The following is a 26194-nucleotide window of genomic DNA, read 5'->3' as shown; positions in this document are numbered from 1 at the left end:
TTAGATCCAGGAAATTTCCCTATTTTTCCATTTGAGCACCATCATGCGAGGTTTGTTCCCTGCAGGAGTAGAATTGTACAAGTTCATACGTTCCTCTCTTGTCCTTAAAATTCTTGACAGTAGTGTCTGCAAGCAACCTCCCTCCTGCTGTCCTCCTCATGGTTGTATCTCTCCAATGTCAACACCGCACAGCTCCTAAACACCAAAACCTGCTCAGTATTCTATTAGCAGTCTTGCTGTTGTTTTTTTCAACTCTGATCGATTTCATGGATGTTCGAAATGATTCAATAACTATCCAGCTGTTTCAAGGATGTGACAAGCCCTGAGTCCCCTAAAACTTCTGACATGTTAACTTCTCTTTCCCATATTTTCTCATACTAAAGATGGTATGTTCTCATTCATTTGGGGAATATAAATAATAGTGAAAGGGAATATAAAGGAAGGGAGAAGAAATGTTGGGAAATATCAGGAAGGGAGACAGAACATAAAGACTCCTAACTCGGGGAAACGAACTAGGGGTGGTGGAAGGGGGGAGGAGGGCGGGTGTTGGAGGGGAATGGGTGACGGGCACTGAGGTGGACACTTGATGGGATGAGCACTGGGTGTTTTTCTGTATGTTGGTAAATTGAACACCAATAAAAATTAATTAAAAAAAATAAATAAAGATGGTGTGGAGAATTTTTTCTGATTTATATGTTTGAGGTGAACTTTGGACCCTGGTATTTTGTTTCAGAGTATCGTAAACTTATTTTCACCCCTACTCTGATTCTGGATCCTAAGGACTCATTTTTGTTTGTACAAGCCTACTGAGTATTGTACTAATATTATATTGTGTTTCAAGAAATAATTATAGACATATGTGGTCCATGCACATAAGTTCATCCAACAAGTGACATAAGGAGCAATGCACCATCTAGCAATGACTCTGGGGCTTCAAGGAGGGCAGAGATGCTCCCAAAGGACCAGAATTGCAGGAATATTATTGGCAGGACTCCATGTCTCTGTGCAGGTGACACAGGCCATTTGGGTGGTGGGCTCTGCTTGCAGTCTTCCTGATGCATATGATCCATTCAAAGATGGAAAGGGGGGTACGTGGGTGCTCAGCAGTTTAGTGCCACCTTCAGCCCAAGGCCTGATCCTGGAGATCAGGGATTGAGTCCCAACTCAGGCTCCATGCATGGAGCCTGCTTCTCCCTCTACCTTTGTCTCTGCATCTCTCTCTCTTTCTCTGTGTCTCTGATGAATAAATAAAACATTAAAAAAACAAAGATGGAATTGGCTAGATTTGGAAACAGAACAGAAGTCCTGTGTGCAGCCCGCAGGGTCAGGGGGACTGATCTATGAAAACCAAAATTACAGTTGATCAGAGGCACAAATTGAAATTGGTTTGAAAGTGAAATTTCCTGCTGCATTTGTCATCAAAAATCCTGATGAATCCATAGAAGACGTTCATGGTAGATAGTTTTCTTCTCTTAGATGGAATATAGTATTTGAATGTAAAAAGAATTCATGAAAAACTTACAGATGCAAAGCAGCCCCATACTGTTAGTTTAGGAGGGATAAGAAAAATGGAAATATAGGTATACAATGGAAAATGTTCATTCTGACATGAGTTTATTATATCCCAATCTCTGCTTGAATGAGCTCATTCTGCATCAGGTAAGCTCATCAAAGCGATTACAGAAGATCACAGAGTTAACTGCAGTGAAACACAGTGACTGAGTTGTTAGAGACTTGCAAATAGAACTGCATTACCTGAAACCCTCTGAAATTCAGCTAAATTCGAAATTTAGAATTGCAGGAATATTATAGGCAAGACTCCGTGTCTTTGTGAAGTGGACACAGGCGCCTTTTGGTTGGTGGGCTCTGCTGGCAGTCTTCCTGATGCATGTGATCCATTCAAAGTTGCAGTGTGTTAGATATGGAGACAGAAGACTAGTCCTGTACATAGTCCATAGGGTCAGGGGGAATGACCTGAGAAATTAAAAATTAAGGTTGATTAAAGGCATAGGTTGAAAAAAATTGAAACTGAATTTTCCTGACACATTTGTTATCAAAAATACCTTTCATCAAAATACATTATTTTTTAATAATAAATTTATTTTTTATTGATGCTCAATTTGCCAACATACAGAATAACAGCCAGTGCTCATCCCGCCAAGTGCTCCCCTCCGTACCCATCACCCAGTCACCCCAACACTCCGCCCACCTCCCCTTCCATTACCCCTTGTTCATTTCCCAGAGTAAGGTGTCTCTCATGTTGCGTCACCCACACAGAAATTTTCACTCATCTTCTCTCCTTTCCTTTTATTCCCTTTCACTAATTTTTATATTCCCCAAATGAATGAGACCATATAATGTTTATCCATTTCTGATTGACTTGTTTAATCAGCATAGTACCCACCAGGTCCATCAACGTCAAAGCAAAAAGTGGGTATTTGTCGTTTGTAATGGCTGAGTAATATTCCATTGTATACATAGACCACATCTTTTTGATACAATAATATTTTTATTTATTTTATTTATTCTTTATAATAAATTTATTTTTAGTGGTGTTCAATTTGCCAACATACAGAATAACACCCAGTGCTCATCCCGTTGAATGCCCCCCTCACTGACCATCACCCATTCACCCCCACCCCCGCCCTCCTCCCCTTCTATCACCTCTAGTTCATTTCCCAGAGTTAGGAGTCTTTCTGTTCTGTCACTCTTTCTGATATTTCCCACACATTTTTACTCCCTTCCCTTATATTCCCTTTCACTATTATTTATATTCCCCAAATGAATGAGAACATATAATGTTTGTCCTTCTCCAATTGACTTACTTCACTCAGCATCATACCCTCCAGTTCCATCCACGTTGATTTCTAGCAGCAATGTCCACAATAGCCAAACTCTGGAAGGAGGCTCGATGTCCATCGAAAGATTAACGGATAAAGAAGATGTGCTTTATGTATACAATGGAATATTACTCAGCCATTAGAAATGACAACTACCTACCATTTGCTACAATAATATTTTTAAATAAAATGGTTTTGTTTTTTGTTACATTGGATTAGCCAATTTATACTGCATACTTCTTTTCTGATGTTCAATAATCCATCAGGTGCTTATAACACACAGTATTGATGACATCCTTTACCCTCTTTAATGCACATCACACAATGACCCAAAGACCCACTAACCTCCCCAGCATTATACTTCATTCTGTTTCCTATAGTTAATGGTTTATCATGTTCTGTCCCCCTCTCGAATGATTCCCAGGCTTCCCAGCATTAGCCAATGTTACTTTGAAAGGTTACGTATATTCCATGTTAGACAGAAATGATATGATAATTGTCTTCTGATTGATATATTTTACTCAGCAAAATACCCTCCAGTTCCATCAATGTCACTGTACATGGTAGATATTTGATATTTCTGATGGCAGAGTAATATCCCATTGTGTATATTCCACATGATATTTATCCTTTCTTCTGTGGTGGAAATCATATTTCCCTCCACAGTTTAGCTATTGTGTACTTTGCTGCTATGAACACTGGGGTTCAGGTGCCCTTTGCATCACTACATCTGTGTGCCTGGAGTAAATACTCAGTAATACAATTCCTGAAGCATATGCCATTCACAACAAAGGAAAGAACCAGAGGTAATACTCTCTGCCATAGATCTAATTAAGAAGGATAAAGTAAAAAATAAGAGCTCAAATACAGGATATTAATTTTAAAGTTACTAGTTGCATTTCAGGAAAGCTAAAACACACTACATTATAACTTAGAGTAGAAATGATCCAATTCAGTTGTAAATTAAAAGTGATCAATGTGAGATAGAGTCTAAACTAGATGCTGTAACAGCCATGGTAAATGAGGTCGATTGGAGCATAGGTGACATCAAAGACAAGGTGATCGAAAGGAACGAAGGTGTGGAAAGTAGAGAAACACAGATAATGGACCACAAAAGGCTTGAAAAATCACTAGTGCCATTAGTTCAAACTAAATTAAAATATTTAGGGCCCATGAAGGGAAGGAAGAGAGAGAAGGACAGAACGTATATTTGAGAAAATCATAGCAAAGACTCTTTTTCTTTCTTTTTTTGAAAGATTTCATTTATGTATTCATGAGAGACATAGAGAGGCAAAGACATAGGCAGAGAGAGGAGCAGGCTCCATGCAGGGAGCCTGATGTGGGACTTGATACTGTGTCTACAGGATCATACCGTGGGTCAAAGGCAGGTGCTGAACAGCTGAGCCACCCAGGAGTTCCAGCACACTCTCTTTTTCAATAAAAAGACACATCCAGATTGAAAGTGAGGGAGTAAACTCCCACTAATCATGTCAATGGACGTCAAGAGGAAAGAAGAGGAGCAATACCTATAGGAGCTGATCTAGAATTGAAAACAAAGCCTATAAAAAAGGATGAAGAAGGATACTATATTATAAAAATTGTTTCTCCAACAGAAGATCTACCTTTTCAAAATATTCACACTGCTAACTTCAGAGAAGACAAGTGCACTAACCAATTAACCCTAAACTTAATGACACTCATGGCTACTATTACCTTTACAGCGGGGACTTCAATGTCCCCTGATATCAGTGAGAATCATCTAAGCAGAAGCTCAACAAGAAACAAGGGGTTTGAGAGACATACTGGATCACACATACTTCACAAATATATCAGAGCATTTTTCCCAAAGCAGAATACACATTCTTCTTTATTGCACGTGGAAAATACTCCAGAATAGATCATACACGTGGTCACAACTCATGTGTCAAGTAGTACAGAATGGTTGAATTCACTTCATGAATAGGTCCAGACCAATATGCTATGAAACAAGTCAAAACCAATAAACACATGGAAGGCCCCTAAATGACAATGCGATACTACCTCACACCAATGAGAATGGGGAAAATTAAGAAGATATGAAAGAACAAATGTTGAAGTGGATGTGGAGAAAGGGAACCCTCTTGCATTGTTGGCGGGAATGTGAACTGGTGCAATCACTCTGGATAACTGTGTGGAGGTTCCTCAAAGAGTTAAAAAGAGACCTGCCCTACGACCCAGCAATTACACTGCTGGGGATTTACCTCAAAGATACAGATGCAGTGAAACGCCGGGACACCTGCACTCCCATGCTTATAGAAGCAATGTCCAGAATAACCAAACTGTGGAAGGAGCCCTGGTGTTCGTCAAAAGATAAATGGATAAAGAACATGTATTCTATATTTACAATGGCATATTCCTCAGCCACCACATTGGAGGAATACCCAACAATTGCTTCAACGTGAGTGGAACTGGAGGATATTATGCTGAGTGATGTAGGTCAAATGTAGGACAAACATTATATGGTCTCATTCAATCGGGTAATATAAAAAATGCTGTAAAGTATTATAGAGGAAATGAGGGAAAATAAGTGGGAAAAATTAGAGAGGGTGACAAAATATGGGAGACTTCTAAATCTGGGAAATAAATAAGAGGTAGTGGGAGGAGAAGTGGATGGGGGCATGGGGTGACTGGGTTAAGGGCACTGAGGGGAACACTTGAGCATATGAGCCTGGGGTGCTATGCTATATGTTGGAAATCAACCTTCAATAAAAAAATATATAACAAATGAATAAATGTACATTAAAGGACATCGTATTGAAGAAGAAATAAGTTAATGAAGAAATTAAAGAATTTAAGCAAAATTTCAATGAACATTAAATCACAATCATACAATCCAGTATATCTCTCAAAACCCTTGTTTCCTGGTAAAGCTCTGGGACACATCAAAAGCCATCCACAAAGGGAACAACGGAGCAATACAGGTCTTCTCCAGGACCTGATTGAAATGGGAGCATGTCCAGTGCATTAGCAGAGTGAAGATGAGGGTAAACGTATTGCCAGGCTGCTGTTCCCACATGCAGAAGAATGAAAGGGGACACTTTTCTTACATCGTCACAACAATGGACTCAAAGTTGATGAAGGATCTAAATGAGTTGGGAAACCATCAGAATCCTCACGAGAACACAGGCAGCCCTTTTTCTACCTCAGCTGCAAGCACTTCTAGACAAGTCTCCAGAGGTAAGGGAAAGAAAAGGAAAATGAAGTATGGGTACTTCATCAAGAAAGAGCATTTTCACACAAAGGAATCACTCAGTGGAATTAAAAGGCAGCCTACAGAATGGGAGAAGATATTTGGTAATGTCTTATCAGATTAAAGGCTCGAATTCATATGTAAAATGAACATATCAAGCCCAACAGCCACCAGTATCTCCAATGAGAATTGGGCAGAAGTTGTGAACAGACTTCCTGTCCTGTCCTGAGATCCCACATCACACAGTATATTAGGGAGCTGATTCTCATGCAAAAAAAAAAAAAATTCATTAGCTCTCCTAGATTTGCCATATATCAAACAAAATATTAGAAGAAAGTGTCTGACAGAAAAGAAGGAAAACATCAATGCCCCTAAGTCGAAGATTACCATAGGAATTAGGCAAAAATAAAATAAAAGACTTTAACATCATTCAACAGGAATAAAATAATTTGTTTACATATACATTGTCAGGGAGGAAAATAATTCCAAAAAAAACACTTAAAAGTAAGTAATGAACTCAAGGAAAATTCAGGATATCAAATCAAAATAGACCAGGAAGTTAATTTCTACACACTAACAACCAAATTTCTGTATAAAATAAATAAAACATTCCCCTTTACACTGGTATTAAAAATAAATGCTTATGACTACACTTCTTTAAGGAGAGAAAATGCTATTTAAAAATGAACTATATTAATGAGAGACTTTCAAAAGGCACAGAAATGCAAAAATAAATACTTTGATGGATTAGAACATCATAAATTCACTGTACCACCAAAAGAATGCGATCTACTGTTGTGAAGTAATGCTTGTATATAACTTGTAAAGAATTGAATCTAAGACTGGAACTGACTATATAGTCAGAGGACATGCAAATGAGGCCCTCCCTACACTGATTAAATCAGCGGAGCCAGGACCATAAAGCTGGAGAGGAGCCCCAGCCCCTGGATACCCAGGTGGCGCCATTCAATGCTCACGAAACAAAACAGACAAACCACTATGGAGTCTGTGCTCATCTGGGCTTTTCTTGTCGCTATTTTAAAAGGTAATTCATGGAGAACAAGGGACCTTGAGTCTGTGAGTGGAGGTGAGTGAGTGAAAGAGGGGATGTGGGACCGTTTCCTGACCAGATGTCTTGTGTCTGCAGGTGTCCAGGGCGAAGTGCAGCTGGTGGAGTCTGGGGGAGACCTGGTTAAGCCTGGGGGGTCCCTGAGACTCTCCTGTGTGGCCTCTGGATTCACCTTCAGTGACTCTGGCATGAGCTGGATCCGTCAGGCTCCAGGGAAGGGGCTGCAGTGGGTCGCATGGATTAGGTATGATGGAAGTAGCACAAGCTACGCAGACGCTGTGAAGGGCCGATTCACCATCTCCAGAGACAACGCCAAGAACACGCTGTATCTGCAGATGAACAGCCTGGGAGCCGAGGACACGGCCGTGTATTACTGTGCAGGCACAGTGAGGGGACCTCAGTGTGAGCCCAGACACAAACCTCCCTGTAGAAGGGGATCGGGACCACCAGGGGGTGCACACTCCTCACGACTTTTGTCTTGAATGCCCAAGGAGCAGGTGCAGATGGAAGTTCTGGACAGGTTTCCTGTCCGGGTATGGGCTTCCTCTCCATGGAGCAGTTTCCCCCAGGGAGTCTCTCTGAACACTTGGTTATGTGTTTCCCTATTCAGTCTCTTTCTTAGAGGCTTAGAATTCAACTATGGCACTTGCACTTACTTGTACTTAACATTTCCTGACCTGAAATATTAATCAATTACATATAACTCCATTCATGTCATCTGAACATTTTCACTAGTCTTATTGGCACTCCCTTTGGATCACAGGACCCCAAGATAACTGTTCTCTTGTACATCACAGTATTCAGTAATCTCCATTCAACACAATTGAATAGAGACATTCTACAAAAATGTTAAAAACGGCCTGGGAGTGAGAAAAATTCCCAGCATGGCATGGTAGGGAGGTGGACTCTGAGTTCAGTCACAAACACACACAATAAAGAGAGAATAAGCTTTAAGTACCTTCACCTTCACGTCTGATGAGAGCCAGGCAAGCCTCTCATCATGTCATAAATGCCTGGATGGTGCCAGGGAGGTCACTAGCTTTGGGTGTGTGTTGTGGGTCAGTGGTGGGGACAGGATCCTGCTCCATGGGATTTGGGGAGGAGGTGAGGCCCTAGGGGAGTACTTAGGTCCAGAAGTGCAGCCTCATGATAGGCCCAGGGCCCTTATACTGGGAAACATCCCTGCATCCTGGCCCCATGTGAGGTGATGGGGAAAGGGCGGTCTAGGACCTGGGTGCCCACCAGACACCACATGTGCCTGCACCTGGACATCAGACGTCTCAGATTCCAGATCTGTTAGAATGAGTGTCTGTGGTTTGCTCCATCCATTACATGTATGATATTCCAGGTGTTGGGACCGGCTAAAGTATTTTTTTCTTTGTTTAAATTGAATTTACTAATATTTATTACACATTCAGTGCTCATCACATCACGTGCCCTCCTTAACTCCAATCACCCAGTTCCCACACCCACACCCTCTCCCTTCCAGCGACCCTCAGTGTTTTTTTTCCCCAGAGTTAAGTGTCTCTCATGATTTGTCCTGTTCTGTAGCACTACCCCACTAAGTTTCACTCCTTCCTTTATGGTGTCTTTCAATATTTCCTATTTTACACATATGAATGAGATCATATCATTGTCTTTCTGTGATTAATTTCTCTCAACATAATACCTCCAGTGCCACCCCTGTTGAAGGAAATGTTATTTCATGTTATTCATCATTTCTGACAGCTGTGTAATATCCCATTATATATATAAACCACATTTTGAGTATATTTTTATTGGAGTTTGTTTGCCAACATATATTATAATATCCAGTACTCATTCCGCCAATTGTCCCCCTCAGCTCCTATCATCCAGGCACCCAACCCCCTGAACATCTCCCCTTCCGCTCTCATTGTTTTTCTCCCATACTTAGGAGTTTCTCATGTAATAGATGAAAATTGATGATAGATGGGATATTATAGATAAATGGGATGTTATATAGATGGGAATTGATAATTCCCACTCATTCTATCTCCCTTCCCCTTTATTCCCTTGCAGTATTTCGTATGTTCTTTTTATGAATGAAAACATATAATGTTTTTTTCTTCTCTGAATCACTTGCTTCACTCAGCATAATACCCTTCACGTCCATCCATGTTGAAGCAAATGATTGGTATTCATCATTTCTAATGGCTGAGTAATTTCCCAGTATATATGTAGACCATATCTCCTTTATCTGTACATCTGTCGATGGACATTGAAGCTCCTTCCACACTTTCTTTATCCACTATTCTGTAGAAGGGCTTCATGATTCCTCCCACGGTTTGACTATTGTGGACATTGCTGCTGTGAACATTGGGGTGCAGGGGTCCCTTCATTTCATTAAATTTGCATATTTGTGGTAAATACCCTGTAGTGTAGTGGCTGCATCACAGGGTGGCTCTATTCTACTGTTTCAGGACATTCCCTTCTGTTTTCTGGAGTGGCTAAAGAAGCCTGCATTCCCATCAAATGTGAAAGAGACAGTTCCACTTCCTCAATATCCTTGCTTATATTTATTGTTTCCAGGCCTTGTTACTTTATCCATTCTGAGTTGTATAAGTGGGATCTTAGTGTGGTTTTCATTTGTATTTCCCTGATGACGTGTCATGTGGATCATTTTTCTTATCTGCCTGTTAGCCATGTGTAGGTCTTCTTTGGAGAAATGGCTGTTTGTGCCTTCTCTCCATTTCTTCACTGGATTGTTTGTATTGTTGGGTACTGACTTTGTTAAGGAAACATCTTTTCCTATTCTGTACTTTGGCACAGGCCAAGATTCTGACTCACTGAAATGTGCGCAAGGACATATGACAAAACCTCTACAATGTAAGGAGTAGGATAAAATCACTCTATGGGGACACATGACACCTATAAACCAAGATTTACATGGAAAAATCATTACAAAGTACCACGTGGACACAAAGTCTGAAGTCTGAAATATTACTTAACAAAAACATAGTTTCTCAAAGCAGTCAATATGAACACACAAAGGCAGTCACAACAGTTTGACAAGGAGGGCAAGAGCAGAACAGGTAGGATTAGAGGTCAAGGAGTTATCAGGTAACATTCAAAAACATGGTGTGGTGAAAAATGCCACTAAACAATTATGAAAAATAAGGGAAAAAAGCTGGAAGAGGTCCTTACATTGATCCTTCAGTTGTAGATATCAGCTCATTGTGTGTGACCTCTACCATCGCCATGTTGAAACCTAAGGCCCATGAGATGGGGAGGAGGAGGTGGGGCCTTGGGGAGAAATTATGTCAGCAGATCGATCCCCATGATGGGATCAGGAACCTTATTCACCAGGACTAGGAAATCTGCCTTCCTCCTGCCCCATGTGTGGTGACAGGGAAAGGACAGGCTAGGACGTGGGTGCTCTCCAGACACCACATCCTTGTGCACCTGGACCTCAGACGTCGTAGACTCCAGAACTATGGGAAATGAAGGTCTTTCTTTTGATTTGCCAAATCCATTTAGATGTGACAGCAGCCAGCACAAGCTAAAGTTTTCTTCTTCTTGTCTTCTTCTTCTTCTTCTTCTTCTTCTTCTTCTTCTTCTTCTTCTTCTTCTTTTTTAATTAAATTCAATTTTCCAAAATTTACTATACACCCCGTGCTCATCACATCACGTACCCTCCTTAATGCCCGTCACCCAGTTACCCCATCCCCACAACAACCTCCCTTCCAGTGACCCTCAGTTTAATTACCAGAGTTAAGTGACTCTCATGGTTTACCTTCCTCTCTAGTATTACCCCGGTCAGTTCCACTCCTTCCCTTTTGGTCTCTTTCAATATTTCTTATATTCCACATATGACTGAGGCATATCATTGCCTATCAGTGACTGGTTTATTTTCTTCAATATGATACCTCAAGTTCCAACCATGTTAACGTGAATGTTCCTTCAGGTTATATGTAATTTCTAGCGGCTTAATTATACTTCAATTTATATACAAACCACATCTTCTTTATCCATTCTCCTGTCAAGGAACACCATGGTTCCTCCCACTTTAATTATTGTGGACATTGCTGTTGTGAACATTGGGGTGCAGGTGACCCTTCATTTAACTACATCTGTGTCTCTGAAGCTAATACCCAGGATAGCAATGGCTGGGTCATAGGGTGGCTCTCTTCTCAGTTTTGGAATAAATTTGATTCTGTTATCTGAGGTGCCTGCACCAGCTTTCAATCCTACCAACAGTGCAAGAGTTTTCCCTTTCTCCACATCCTCTGCAATATTTGTTATTTCCAGCCGTGTTAGTATATCCATTCTGAGTTGAAGAAGTGGTATCTTCTTGTGATTTTCATTTGTATTTCCCTGATGACAATTCATGTGGTTCATTTTGCTTTTTTTAATAATAAATTTATTTTTTATTTGTGTTCAATTTCCAACATACAGAATAACACCCAGTGCTTATCCCATCCAGTGCCCCCCTCAGTGCCTGTCACCCAGTCACCCACACCCCCCGCTCTCCTCCCCTTCCACCACCCCTAGTTCATTTCCCAGAGTAAGGAGTCTTTCATGTTCTGTCTCTGTTTCTGATATTCCCTACCCATTTCTTCTCCCTTACCCTCTATTCCCTTTCACTATTATTTATATTCCCCAAATGAATGAGACCATATAATGTTTGTCCTTCTCTGATTGACTTATTTCACTCAGCATAATACACTCCAGTTCAATCCACATCGAAGCAAATGGTGGGTATTTCTCGTTTCTAATAGCTGAGTAATATTCCATTGTATACATAGACCACATCTTCTTTATCCATTCATCTTTCGATGGACACTGAGGTTCCATCCAGACTTTGGGTATTGTGGACATTGCTGCTATAAACACTGGGGTGCAGGTGTCCCAGAGTTTCACTGCATCTTTGGGGTAAATCCCCAGCAGTGCAATTGCTGGATCATAGGGCAGATCTATTTTTACATCTTTGAGGAACCTCCACACAGTTTTCCAGAGTGGCTGCACCATTTCACATTCCCACCAACAGTGTAAGAGGGTTCCCTTTTCTCCGCATCATCTCCAACATTTGTGGTTTCCTGCCTTGTTAATTTTCCCCATTTTTCTCATCTGCCTGTTGTCCCTGTGTACGTCTTCTTTGGGGCAATGCCCGTAAATGTATTTTCCCAATTTCTTGACTGGATTGCTTAATTTTTTTTTAGTATGAATTTGTTATGCAAATATCTTCTAGTATTCTGTACGTTGCCTTTCATCACATTAACCACTCCATTGCTGTGCAGACTTTATCTTAAAGAAGTCCCAGTAGTTCATTTTTTCCTTTGTTTCCTATGCCTTAGATGTATTGCCACTAATCGCTGCATTTCAGGTCAGAAGTTGATACCTGTATTTTCCTTTATGATTTTGATGATTTACTGCCTTAGATTTTGGTCTTTCATTCATATTGAGTTTATCTTTTGTCTGGGGTAAGAGAATAGTCTACATTCATGCTTCTGTAGGTGGCCATCCAAGTTTTTAGCACTGTTTATTCATGAGTCTGTGTGTTTTCCATTGCGCATTCTTTCTTGATTCTGGAGGATTAGTTGATCATCGATTTGATTGTCGCTTCAGGCTTCTCTACTATGTTCCATTCATCAATGTGCTGTTTTGTGCCAGTACCAGCTTCTCTTGATGATAACGACTCATAAAACAGCTTGACCACAAACATTGTGATGGCATTTTGATTGTTTTCAACATTTTTCTACCTAATCAGCATTTTAAGAAGTAAACTGAGGAAGTTTACTATGGATTAGAAGAATAACTATTGTTGGGACACCTGTGTTCCTCAGTGATTGAGTGTCTGCCTTTGGCCTAGGTCAAACTCAGGGTTCTTGGATGGATCCTACAGCAAGATCCCTGAAGGGATCCTGCTTCTCCCCCTGACTATGTCTCTGCATCCCTCTAGGTATCTCTCATGAGTATAAAGTTAAGAAATACGTTTTGAAAACAGGACTAATATTTTGAAAATGTATGCTACCCTGAATACTCTATGCAGTCAATGCAATCCTTATCAAAATATGATAGACTTCCTATACAGAGTTGAGACAGACAATCCTAAGAGATGTATGGCACAGGAGAAGATTCTAGTGACGCATGAACCCAACGCTGAAACTCTGGCATTTTCAGACTGCATTTGTTGTGTCAAAAACCTGTTAAGCTCCCTCAGCCAGTCAAAGGTGGATTTCTCACATATTCCTTCCTCGAGTTAGGAATAAGGTGTTGTCAATCATAGAGATCTGTAGAAAAGACACAATGGAAACACAGAAGGAGAATCCTGGGGCAAGATAAACAGAGTTACTGAGACACTTTGGGAGTTCAGTTTAAGGATGTTCTTTTATAACTTTTCCATAAGGATGGTGATGTGTTGAGCCTGTGGAGTCTATGTCTTACCATCACCTTACAGGGTTGTGTTTTCCTGACTGTGGTGGATACCTTGTCACTTAATGAACATTTGGTGTGTCCAGTCCCCATTTCAAACCCACCAGCACATATGAATCTACCTCTTGTCATGTGGGCAGTTTCCCATTAGGTTGTTCCTCACTGGAAACCCTCAACGGACTTACATTATGTATTTGCCCTTTTTATTTTTATTTACATGCAATCATGTAAATGATTGTAATGGGATCAGCCCAAGCCAGGTAACGTGAACTGATGAAGACAATGTCACAGCTATGCAATCCTATTCCATAGTCTACACATGAACCTACTTGGAGGTGAAGCTAAATCAGGGTAATTAAGTCTGCTCATGTTCAGCAAGACAAGGGAGCAGCTCTGAATGCCCAGAAGCAGTGGAGGGGTCAGCTTTGTCCAAGTTCAAAAATATCTGTACACAATCTTCTCTCCACAGACTTGCACACACAGGACTTAAACCAAAAAAAGAAGACTTTTCAACAATCTGTAAATGGATAAACTATTCATAGATAATCAATAACCATGCCTCTTCTCCACATCCTCAGCAGGACTTGGTCCATTCTCATTTTTATTGTTTTGGTTCTTTCATAGACTAGACTAGGAAACAGCTGTGAGGAGATATCTCAGTATTTGGGGGTTAGAATTCTCTGATGCTTAGTGATGTTGAACGCTGATGAATGTTTGTATTCTTCCTACGTTTTTATTTGTTTATTTGAGATACAGACAAATTGTGTACATAGAGGAAGGAACAGTGAGAGAAGCGAATTATTTTCTTTTTGTAAACCCAGTGTGGGGATGAGTTCTAGGACCCTGAGATCATGACCAGAGCTGAGGACAAAGCATAACCAATTGACTAACCAAGAACATAATTTTGTTTGCTTTCTATAGAAAAAATGATTATGGAAGACCTTCACCTATTTTTTTAAATATATCTATTTAGACGGAAAGAGATAGCAGGAGAGGAGCAGATCGAGAATGAGAGAGAAAATTTCAAGGTGATTCCCCATGACCACAGAGTCTGACTCGGGACTCAATCCCAGGATGCTGAGATTTGACCTGAGCCAAAACCAAGAGTCACACGCTTAACCACCTGAGTCACCCAGGGCTTAATCCGTGCCCAAATTCTTAATTAGGGGATCTGGGTATTGTCATTGTTCTGTGTTACATATTTACTCTTGAGGTTAAGTGTCCCTTCTGTATTTTGGATACTATCCTTCTCAATATATAGTTGAACACACTGACCCACATTTCATAGCCTGCATTCTTCTTCCAATATTTGCTATAAACAATTTCTATTTTATGAATCACCAGTCGTCTCTTTTTGTTTTTGTTTTACCTATGATTTTGCTTTTATATAAAAAAAAATCAGAGCCAAGTAAATGTCATGATTTTTTCTCCTAAGTTTTCATCTAAGAGTTCCAGGGTCAAGACTTCTGAATTCTTCAATTCATTTTGACATTTAACGTGTCCATGCATCTCTATGATGTAAGATAAGAACCAAGCGTCGTTTTTTGCATGAGGCTGTCCAACACCATTTGTTATAGAGACTATCCATTCTCTAGTGTGTATTCTTAGATATCCTGTGTAGAATTTACTGACTGTAGGAGCACATATTTACTTCTGGGCTCCTTAATGTGCTGTAGTGTGTACATGTCTGACAATAGATGGTCACACAGTGACGTCCTGAATATGCTTCTCCAAATATATATAAAGAGGTAAGTGTGATGCCTGAGGATTGGTCTTTTTCATTATTCTATGGTCACTCTCATGGGGTTTGTTATTCAATAAGACTATACATTTTTACTATTTAAAAAAACAACTGGAATTTTGATTAAGTCATTTTCATTAAATTGTCAGAATGGAAAACAGAAATAGTGTCTATATAAATACGAATCATCAATATTTATTTTATTTTATTTTTTATAAATTTATTTTTTATTTATGTTCAATTTTCCAACATATAGAATAACACACAGTGCTCAACCCATCAAGTGCCCCCCTCAGTGCCCATCATGCAGTCACCTCCACCCCCTGCCCACCTCCCCTTCCACAACTCCTAGTTCATTTCCCACAGTTAGGAGTCTCTCATATTCTCTCTCCCTTTCTGATATTTCCCACTTATTTTTTCTCCTATCCCCTTTATTCCCTTGCACTAATTTTATATTCCCCAAATGAATGAGACCATATAATGTTTCTCCATCTCCGATTGACTCATTTCACTCAGCATAATACCCTCCAGTTCCATCCACACTGAAGCAAATGGTGGGTATTTGTCATTACTAATAGCTGAGTAATATTCCATTGCATACATAAACCACATCTTTATCCATCCTCTTTTGATGGACACCGAGGCTCCTTCCACAGTTTGGCTATTGTGGACATTGCTGCTATAAACATTGGGGTGCAGGTGTCCCAGCGTTTCATTGCATCTGTATCTTTGGGGTAAATCCCCAGCAGTCTGCTTCTTTATCCTCTCTCTTCATATACTCAGACTCCTATCATAAAAATGTTTTTTTTTAATTAATTTTTATTGGTGTTCAATTTACCAACATACAGAAAAACACCCAGTGCTCATCCCGTCAAGTGTCCACCTCAGTGCCCGTCACCCATTCCCCTCCAACACCCGCCCTCCTCCCCCCTTCCACCACCCCTAGTTCGTTTCCCCGAGTTAGGAGTCTTTATGTTCTGTCTCCCTTCCTGATATTTCCCAACATTTCTTCTCCCTTCCTTTATATTCCCTTTCACTATTATTTATATTCCCCAAATGAATGAGAACATACACTGCTTGTCCTTCTCCGATTGACTTATTTCACTCAGCATAAAAAGACTTCATAAGTCATTGATAGTTCTATGTCTACCCTTGCTGTCTTTACTTTTGGTTTCTCTTCTTTTCAATCATTATTTTCTATAATTATGTTTTCTCAATCACTGCTTTACTTGACTGTTTCATCCACCAACATTATCTTGGCCTTTCCCTGGATTGCATCTTGGTTCTAGTATTTTTAATATGGCTTGATTTGATTTTAATTTATTTATCTTAGTACACTGGGAAATTTATTGTCTTTTCTCCTTTTTCTAAGCCTAGCTGGTATTGTATTTTCTGATCATTGTTTTAAAGTCCGATTTACACACATTGTGTAAGTATTGATCAAATACCTTCCCTTTATATTTGCAATCTGGTCAGTCTACCCAGTAAATTTGTTCATTATTTCATTTTTTCCTACAAAGAAAAAAGGTAAGAAAAGACAAATATCAAAAAAATGAAGAATTTGGGTTTGTTTCAGTCTACCTCTGTAGGAATACATATCATAAAATTTTTTAAAAATAAAATGAAATTCGAAAAAATAAGTATACAATATACATATTATATAAACATTAAAGAGAAAATTTAAGAAGAAAATAATGGTGTGAAGATAAATTACATTAAACAAATACGGAAATATGGAAGACAAAATAGATAAATGGTCATTCTAAGTAGACAAATATCTGAATCTCTGGGAAAGGAGATGAACGATATATGGAAGAAGCACATAACATAAAATTATAGTACAAATACACCAAGGTCCTACGTGGAGCCTCAGGTGGAAGCTGCCCTCTCCCCAAGGTCGCCAGCTGGTTCTGAAGATCAGGTGTACACTGTGCACATGCAGAGACCACAAGTTTTCCTGGACCCATGAGGATCCTCATGGTTAGGATCTGGATTGGAGGACCTCCCACCTGCATGGAACAAATCCTTGATCCTTCAGGTGCTGATATCAGTTCACTGGGTGTGACCTCTACCATCTGCATGCTGAAACCTATCACCCATGTGATGTGAGGCAGAGGTGGAGCCTCTGGTCGCCAGCTGGTTCTGAAGATCAGGTGTACACTGTGCACATGCAGAGACCACAAGCTTATACTGAACCCATGAGGACCCTCATGGTTAGGATCTGGATTGGAGGACCTCCCACCTGCATGGAACAAATCCTTGATCCTTCAGGTGCTGATATCAGTTCACTGGGTGTGACCTCTACCATCTGCATGCTGAAACCTATCACCCAGGTGATGTGAGGCAGAGGTGGAGCCTTAGGGGAGCACTTAGGTCAGAAGGCGTGCAGCCTCATGATGAGATCAGGTCCCTCCAGGGGACTAGGACTAGGAAAGCTCCCCACACAGGACCAATGTGAGGTGACAGGGAATGGACAGGCTAGGATGTAGGCGGTCGCCAGACACCACATATGCCTCCTCCTGGACCTCAGGGTTTCCAGGCTCCAAGTCTTTGGGAATGAGTGTGTGTTGCTTGATTCACCAGTTCCATGTAGGATGTTCCAGCAGGGGACACAGGATAAGGTTGTTTATATTGTCTTTATTTAAATGCAATTTACTAGCATATGGTTTTTTTCTTTTTTTTTTAAATTTTTTAAACTTTTATTTATTTATGATAGTCACACAGAGAGAGATAGAGAGAGAGAGAGGCAGAGACACAGGCAGAGGGAGAAGCAGGCTCCATGCACCGGGAGCCTGATGAGGGATTCGATCCCGGGTCTCCAGGATCGTGCCCCGGGCCAAAGGCAGGCGCTAAATAGCTGTGCCACCCAGGGATCCCTTTACTAGCATATTGTATAACACACAGTCCTCTTCACATCACATGCCCTCCTTAATGCTGATCTTTTGGGCCCAATATTGCAAATCCAAGAAACCAACAAGGAGCTGACACTGATGCAAGCACAAGAGGGTTTATTAGCAATCTCGAGTTTGGGTCCCAGTATACCCGACACAGTGGAACAGGGACTTGGACCCTGAAGTGGGGTACAGCTGGGTTTTTTATGGACTGGTCTAGGGGATTTTCAGAAGGGGTGGAGGAATTTCTCAAGTTCTCTTTACATTCTGACATGGGGCTTTCAAGGGCATGGAGCTCTGTTCTCATTCTAATAGGGGGCTTTCTGCCACTGGCTTGGGCTGTTGTCTTTCTGATATGGGATTCCCTGCCGAGGACATTCTGCAGCTTTTCCTGTAAAGTTCAGCTCTTATTTACAGGGGCCTAAGATGGCTGTACTTGTGATAATGCTAAACTTGAGGTGGAATGGCCTTAATTTTTCTCAGCCTCTACATTTCCCCCTCTCAGAGGAACCTAAGGAAGGACCCAACCATGGGTCCACGTTGGTCTCTGAGTGAGCCAGTGGGAATGATTAAACCATGATTCAAACCAACATTGTTGCTGTTCTCGCTCCTGTTGACATCCAGCCAAACCTTTTCTGACTTTTGCCATAGATTCCCAGACTATTCCTGAGTGGTCAGTAAAGAAGCAACACTACTCTTTTGGGGCAACACATAACCCCCCTCCTTGCTTGCAAAAGCCTCTCTACACTTAAGATGCTCCCATCTTTTTAAACCTTAAAAGACTTTAAAAGCAAGGCTGAATTGGGTGCACATTTTTAAATGGCTAATGGGGATTGGTTCTGGCACGAAGAGGACAGAGCATAAGTAACATTAGTGGGGTAAGTGAGAATGGCGCAGACTTAGCTTTAGGGGATTGTGGCCTTTCCATTCTGGAACAAAGTCCTTGAGAATGGAGGGTGGGTCAGCTGGAAGATGTGGGTGTAGTGGACCCACAGAGCAATCCCGTCAACCTTGAGAGCTTTGGGAGTGGTCAGGATCACAATATAGTGTCCCTTCCAGTGAGGTTGAAGTGTCTGGTGCTGGTATCTCCTCACCTACACACAGTCACCTGGTCGGTCAGTATCCATGGGGACCCGGGGATGGCCCAGTCTCTTAGAGGCCCCCAGGTAAGGTCACACCTGCTCATGGATTCATTGTAACATTTGGAGGGAGAAAAGGAGTTAGTGATCATCAAATTCAGCAAGCACCTCATGTTTTAAATGGGGATAATAGGGGAGGAAGACCGAACATGATCTCGTAGGGAGTCAGTCCCATCTTATATGGGAAGTTCCTCACCCTATATAGGGCGAAGGGGAGGAGAGTCACCCAGTCCCCGCCAGTCTCCAGGGATAATTTAGTTAAAGTCTCCTTTAATATTCTGTTCATCCTCTCTACCTGTCCTGAGCTTTGGGGCCTATATGCACAATGTAATTTCCAGTCTGCCCCAAGTGCTAGTGCCACTCCCTGTGTTACCTTAGAGACGAATCCTGGGCTGTTCTCTGATCCAATCTTAACAGGAATACCATACCTTAGTAAAATGTCTTCTAGCAGTTTCTTGGTCATGGTCTGTACTGTTTCAGGTTTGGTGGGAAATGCCTCCGTCCATCCTGAAAAAGTATTTACAAACACTAGTAAATACCTCTATCCATATTTTTCAGGTTTTACCACAGTGAAGTCCACTTCCCAGTAGGCTCCTGGGCGGTCCTCTCGGAGCCGGGTGCCTGGGTTAGATCCATGGGCGGTGGCATTAGTTAACTGGCATGTGTGGCAGCTTGCCACAATCTGCTCCATCTTTGCTCAAGAGTTTTTAATAGTGATCTTTGCATATCATATGAGGTCTTCCATTTTCCTTATTCCCATGTGAGTACTCCAGTGCATTTTTGATAAGACTCGCCATCCTAGTTCCTCCTGCAGCTAACGGTCAATGTCAGTCATTGGGGCTGATGGCATTTGGTGGAGAAGGTATTCATCTTCTAAACTCAGGACAAGTACCTGAATCATGCACCCTTCTTTGTTTAGAATTTTTGCCCCTTCAGGATGGAAGTGAATTTGTGCCCCCATCTTGGTGAGCAAATCCTGACCTAACAATGGGTATGGCACTCAGGGATGACCATGAAGGAATGGGATACCCGTCCCATGCCGAGATCCACAGTTCTTCGGGGAGCCCATGACTACTGTCTGGTGCCTGTAACCTCTTGCACCCATGAAGTCTTGTATGCCTATTTCCCTTGGGGTTGTAATAAAACCAAATGCTGTGCCCCAGTGTCCACTAGGAATTCAATGGGTTTCCTCTCCACTCTGAGAGTTACCCTGGGCTCGGGGAGAGGTGCCAAATCCCAACTTCCCTAGTCATCCAGGTCCTCCATCTCCAAGATTTTGGCAGGGGCCTTAGATATTTTATTAAGACAGTTTTTTACCCAGTGGCCCTCTTCTTTGCAATAAGCACATTGGTTTTTGTTCAGCTTAGGGCACTCCTGACGGGGACCAGGGCCATCCTCTTTACATGTCCCTGAAGCCAGCTTCTTGAGGCGCCTCAGTATTTCCCATGCGTCCTCTGTGGTTGTGGCCAGCAGGATCTTGGCCAGGTTTCGGGTCTGCTGGTCACATAATTTGGCTTGTTGCTCTTCCAGACTCTCTCTATTATTATAGACTCTTTCTGCTACTATTACTAAGTCCTGCAAGCTCTTCTCTCCTAGTCTCTCTACTCTTTGCAATTTCTTTTTAATGTCCAGAGTGGCCTGGTTAACCAAAGCCATGATAATTGCAGCCTTTGTTTCTTGGGCTTCTGGGTTCATAGGGGTGTACTGCCTAAAAGCCTCCATGATTCTATATAAGAAGGCTGCTGGACTCTCATCCTTACCCTGTCTCACATCATATACCTTGGCCAGATTGGTAGGCTTGCAAGCGGCAGCCTGGAGACCTGCCATTATTGTCTGGAGGTAGAGCCAGAGTCTCTCCTTACCTTTAGCTGAGTTGTAGTCCCAGGTGGGGCGGGATAAAGAGAAGGCAGCATTTATGAGGTCTGGGTTTTGAGTTGGCTGTCTGTCCTCTCCCAGGACAGACTTCCAGGCTTCCACCTGAATTCGTTCTCTCTCTTCGGTGGCGAAGAGAACCTGCAAGAGCTTTTGGCAGTCATCCCAAGTAGGCTGGTGGGTAAAGACAATAGTACCTAAAAGCCATATTAGATCTCTCGAATTAAAAAAAATTTTTTTTTAAATAAAAAAAATAAAAAGATCTATCAAATTATCAGAGAACTTTGCATTTGGGGTTTTCCAATTATATAAATCACTGGTGGAGAATGGCCAATATAGCATTAACTGTCTGCCAGGCTCATCAGGGGGCCCCATGGTGCAGAGGGGAAAGGCTATGGAGTTGGTCGGCCCTGCATTTGGAGGTGGGGCCAGCTGGTGGGTCCTTCCGCGTGTCCCCACTGCTAACCCGCACACAGGGACTCCCTCGTCAGGGAGGGGTGGCGCCCCTTCTGCATCCCCCAGGACCTCCAATGGAGGGGTAGAAGGGGGAATAGGTGCCCCATAGGGCGGCGGGAGAATCAGGTCCTCTGGGGAGGAATCATGCAAGACCAGATACAGGGGCGCTTGGGACTTAGATTCGGTCTCCTTCCCAGCTTTCTGCAGGGCTAGAATCTCAGTAGGTCCTGCTTTGTGGGTAAAAATGGTTTTAGCCAAGGAAGGAGATTCTCTTTTTTTTTTTTTATTTATTTATTCATAGAGATGCAGGGAGAGAAAGAGAGAGGCAGAGACACAAGTAGGCTCCATGCAGAGAGCCTGACGTGGGACTCGATCCAGGGTCTCCAGATCATGCCCTGGGCTGCAGGCGGCGCTAAACCGCTGTGCCACCAGAGCTGCCCAGGAAGGAGATTCTCAATTATGTCCTGCCAGGCCAGGATGGAGGGCACTTGGTCAGAGTGGCCATCCAGTATGTCCCTGAAGATCACGGCCTTAACCTGTATGATAATAGGTAGGTGGAAAGTTCCTTCTCGGGGGGCCATCCCATGTCAAAGGTTAGCCATTCTGAAATGCAGTAAGTTTGAAATCTCCCTCTCCTTATGTAAACAGTTATGACAGTTAACAAAGACACAGTAACACAGACAAATGCACAAACAGTTAACAAGGACATAGTAACACAGACAAAATTTCCAGTGTGGCCACAGAGACAAAACAGAAGTAATCCGAAGGCCTGGCAGCCGGATCTCCTTGCAGATGAGGACCTCCATCCTCCTTACAGATGAGGACCCTCTCCTCCTTATAGATGGGGACCTCCGTCTTCCTTGCAGATGAGGACCCCATCCTCCTTACATGAGGACCCTGTCCTCCTTACAGATGAGGACCATGTCATCCTAACAGATGGGGACCTCCATCCTCCTTACAGATAAGGACCTCTGTCCTCCTTACAGATGAAGACCCCATTCTCCTTACATGAGGACCCCATCCACACAGATGAAGACCGTGTCCTCCAGGCGGGGGAAAGGGACGTCTCCTCAAGACCCCCGGTCGATGGCCTGCCAGTGCATCTGCCTAAACTGATGTCGACCCAATACAGATTGGAATTCCTACACGTAAAATACAGTTTAGAGCTCTCAGAGAATATTCACACAAAAGGTGGAAAAACCTGAGAGCCCTCACCAATGTGAAACCCTCTGGATGGGGTCCTGGGGATTTCTCAGAACCTGGACAAACCCCCAAATGCTGTGCCCAAGATTGCAAATCCGAGAAACCACCAAGGAGCTGACACCGATGCAAGCACACGAGGGTTTATAAGCAAGCTCAAGCTTGGGTCCAAGTACACCCGAGCACAGCCAAGCAGGGACCTGGACCCCGAAGTGGGTTATAGCTGGGTTTTTTATGGGCTGGTCTAGGGGATTTTCAGAAGGGGTGGAGGAATTTCTCAAGTTCTGTTTACATTCTGAGATGTGGCTTTCAGGGGCATGGAGCTCTCTTCTCATTCTAATATGGGGCTTTCTGTCACTGGCTTGGGCTGTAGTGTTTCTGATATCGGATTCTCTCCCAAGGGCAATTCTGAGCTCTGTTGTCTTTCTGAAATGGGATTCCCTGCTGAGAACATTCTGCAGTTTTTTTCTCTAAAGTTCAGCTCTTATTCACAGGGGCCTAAGATGGCTGTACTTGTGCTAATGCTAAACTTCTGGTGGAATTGCCTTAATTTTTCTCGGCCTCCACAGATCAATGAGTCGCCCCATCCACCTGCCCACCTCCTTCCAGAGACCATCACTTTGTTTCCAGAATTAAGTGTCTCTCATGGTTTCTCTTCCTCTCTATTTTTCCCAACTCTGTTCCCCTCCTTTCCCTTATAGTCCCTTGCAATATTTCTTATATTCCACGTATGAGTGAGACCATATGTTTGCTTTCTTTCTCTGACTGACTTATTTCACTCAGCATAACGTCCTCCAGTTGTATCCATGACAGAGCAAATGGTGGGTATTGATTCTTTCTGATGGAGGAACAACAACAATGGCAATGGCAAGGTCTCCAGCCTTGGAGTCAGCTCCCTGTAGTAGCAAAGCCAGTATCCCAGTCCCCCCAACTGGCCTAGATACTCCCGGGGCAGTGGGGGGCACTGACCTGCACAGCTTGGTGGCTCAGGCAGCAGGAGAGTCCTGGCTGTCCCTGGGGCAGTGCAGGATCTGGGGTTTTTCTTATGGGTCCCTGGGATCCAGGGTACAGATCTATAGGATACAGAATCAACATGGAAGATAAATTTATGTTTCAACACACTAACAAAAAATTACCTAAAATACAATTAACATGATAATTTTGTTGACACCAGCATTAAAAATAAAGTATTTGGGATTCAACTTCAGGAAGTATAAAATATTGTATAATAAAAATTACCTACATTGATGGGAGTAAAAGGCTAGGCTGGGTGCATCAAGGCCAGTGCCGACTGTGAGACTGCGGTAGTTACTAGCTAGGAGCTGACTCCAGAGCTGGAGACCTGGCTGCTGTTCCTCCTTGTTTCACCTTGTGCCTGGAAGAGATGGGCCACCAGGGAGCAGGGGAATCACAGGTAAACAGCTGTCACTGAGCCCAGCACCCAGCAGGGGTTGTGGCATCTCCACCCAGGCACAGGCACATGAGAATCAGCACAGCAAGCCCCACCCCCAGAACACCAGCTGGAAGGTCAGGAGAGGAGCAAGTTCATGACCAGCAGCGCTGGAAACCTAGAGGGGTATATGAGGGATTTACAGTATATAGAACTAGATGGTACTCTCCCTTTTTTTCCTGTTTACTTTTGGTTTTTCCCCTTTTTTATTATTCTTTTCTATTTTTTTCTCTCCTTTGGGATTCTTGGAATTTATTGTTTACTACTTAGTTTTAAAATTTGATTTTCAGTTTAGTGGATCTTTTGCTTTATTTCATTCTGTACTTTGTTTTCAATTTCTGGCCTCCAAACTTGTCAGAATTATCTAGGGTGAAATTTACTCAGGTTGTGGTTAATATTCTTGATGCAGCCCACTGAAACAGCCACTCTTCACTGAGAAAACTGACTAGACAGAAGAAATAACCACAAAAGAAAGAAACAGAAACAGTACTCTCTGCCTCAGACTTACAGAACTTGGATTACAACTCGTATTCAGAAAGCCAATTCAGAAGCATAATTGGAAAGCTACTAGTGGCTCTGGAAAAAAGCATAAAGGATTCAAGAGACTTCATGAATTCAGAATTTACAACTAATTAGACCAAAATTAAAAATCTCAATTAAATGAGATGCAATCTAAACTGGAAGTCCTAATGATGAGTCTGTTTTTTTATTATAAATTTATTTTTTATTGGTGTTTAATTTGCCAATGTACAGAATAACACCCAGTGATCATCTCATCAAGTGCCCACCTCAGTGCTAATGACGAGTCTTAAAGACATAGAAGAAAGAGTGAGTGACATAGAATACAAGTTGATCCCAAGGAAGGAAGCTGAGAAAAAAAAAAGGGAAACAATTAAAAGACCATGAGGAAAGGTTAAGGGAAATAAATGATGGAGGTGCACACTCCTCACCACTTCTGTCTTGAAGGCCCAGAAGCAGGTGCAGATGGAGGTTCTGGGCAGGTTTCCTGTAGGGCTCTATATCTTCTCCATGGAGCAGATTCCCCCAGGGAGCCTCTATACACTCAAGATTCTGAGTTGACTTCTTCAGTGTGTGATTTCAAAATTTGTTCCTTTATAAGAAACAGTTATTTCTACATTCACAGAGCACACAGTTGCTTACACTTGTTTACACTTGTCACTAAATAGGAATAAATTACAAATATCTCCATGTTGAGGATGTCCAAAATAGGTCAACCTATATATGCACCTATAAAAAAATCGAAGTAGAGAGAAACAATATGAAATATTGGAAAATGAGTAAGTGATCTCAAGAAAGCAGCACATTATTGTCATGAAATGATAATAGAAGATGCCTGAGGTACTACCCAGGGTCTCAGGTGGAACCTGTCCTCTCCCAAGGTCACCAGGAGGTACTGAAGGTCATGTGTACACTGTGCTCAGAGACCAGAGGTCTCTACTGGATCCATGTTTATCCCCAGGATGAGGAGCTGGATTGGAGGACCTTCCACCTGCAGGGAATAACTCATTGACCAGTCAGGTGCTGATATCAGTTCCCTCTGTGTGACCAGTACCATGCCCATGTTGGAACCTAATGCTGTTGAGATGGGGAAGGAGGTGGAGTCTTAGGGGAACAATGAGGTAAGGAGGGTGAAGCCTCAGGATAGGACCCTATCAAAACACCATCAACATTTTTCTAGGGGATGGAAGAAGCCTAAAATTTGTAAATAAACAGAAAAGATTCTGAGTGAGCAAAAGAATGTTGAAACAAAAAACAAATCAGGGCAGCCCGGGTGGCTCAGCATTTTAGCACTGCCTTTTTGTCCAGGGCTTGATCCTGCAGACTTGGAAACAAGTCCCATATCAGGCTCCCTACATGGTGCCTGCTGCTCCCTCTGCCTGAGTCTCTACCATT

General features: G+C 42.2%; 2 gene segments (V, D, J or C); both read left to right on the top strand.

The window, feature by feature from the left end:
- The window catches only part of LOC112930265 (immunoglobulin alpha-2 heavy chain-like), a 1136867-nt gene that overhangs the window by 270284 nt on the left and 840389 nt on the right, over window positions 1-26194 (top strand).
- Window positions 1-26194, top strand: part of LOC112930321 (immunoglobulin gamma-1 heavy chain-like) — a 931325-nt gene that overhangs the window by 206267 nt on the left and 698864 nt on the right.

Source organism: Vulpes vulpes, chromosome 6, assembly GCF_048418805.1.
Source record: "Vulpes vulpes isolate BD-2025 chromosome 6, VulVul3, whole genome shotgun sequence".
Taxonomy (NCBI): domain Eukaryota; kingdom Metazoa; phylum Chordata; class Mammalia; order Carnivora; family Canidae; genus Vulpes; species Vulpes vulpes.
This window is presented reverse-complemented; position numbering and strand designations above follow the sequence as displayed.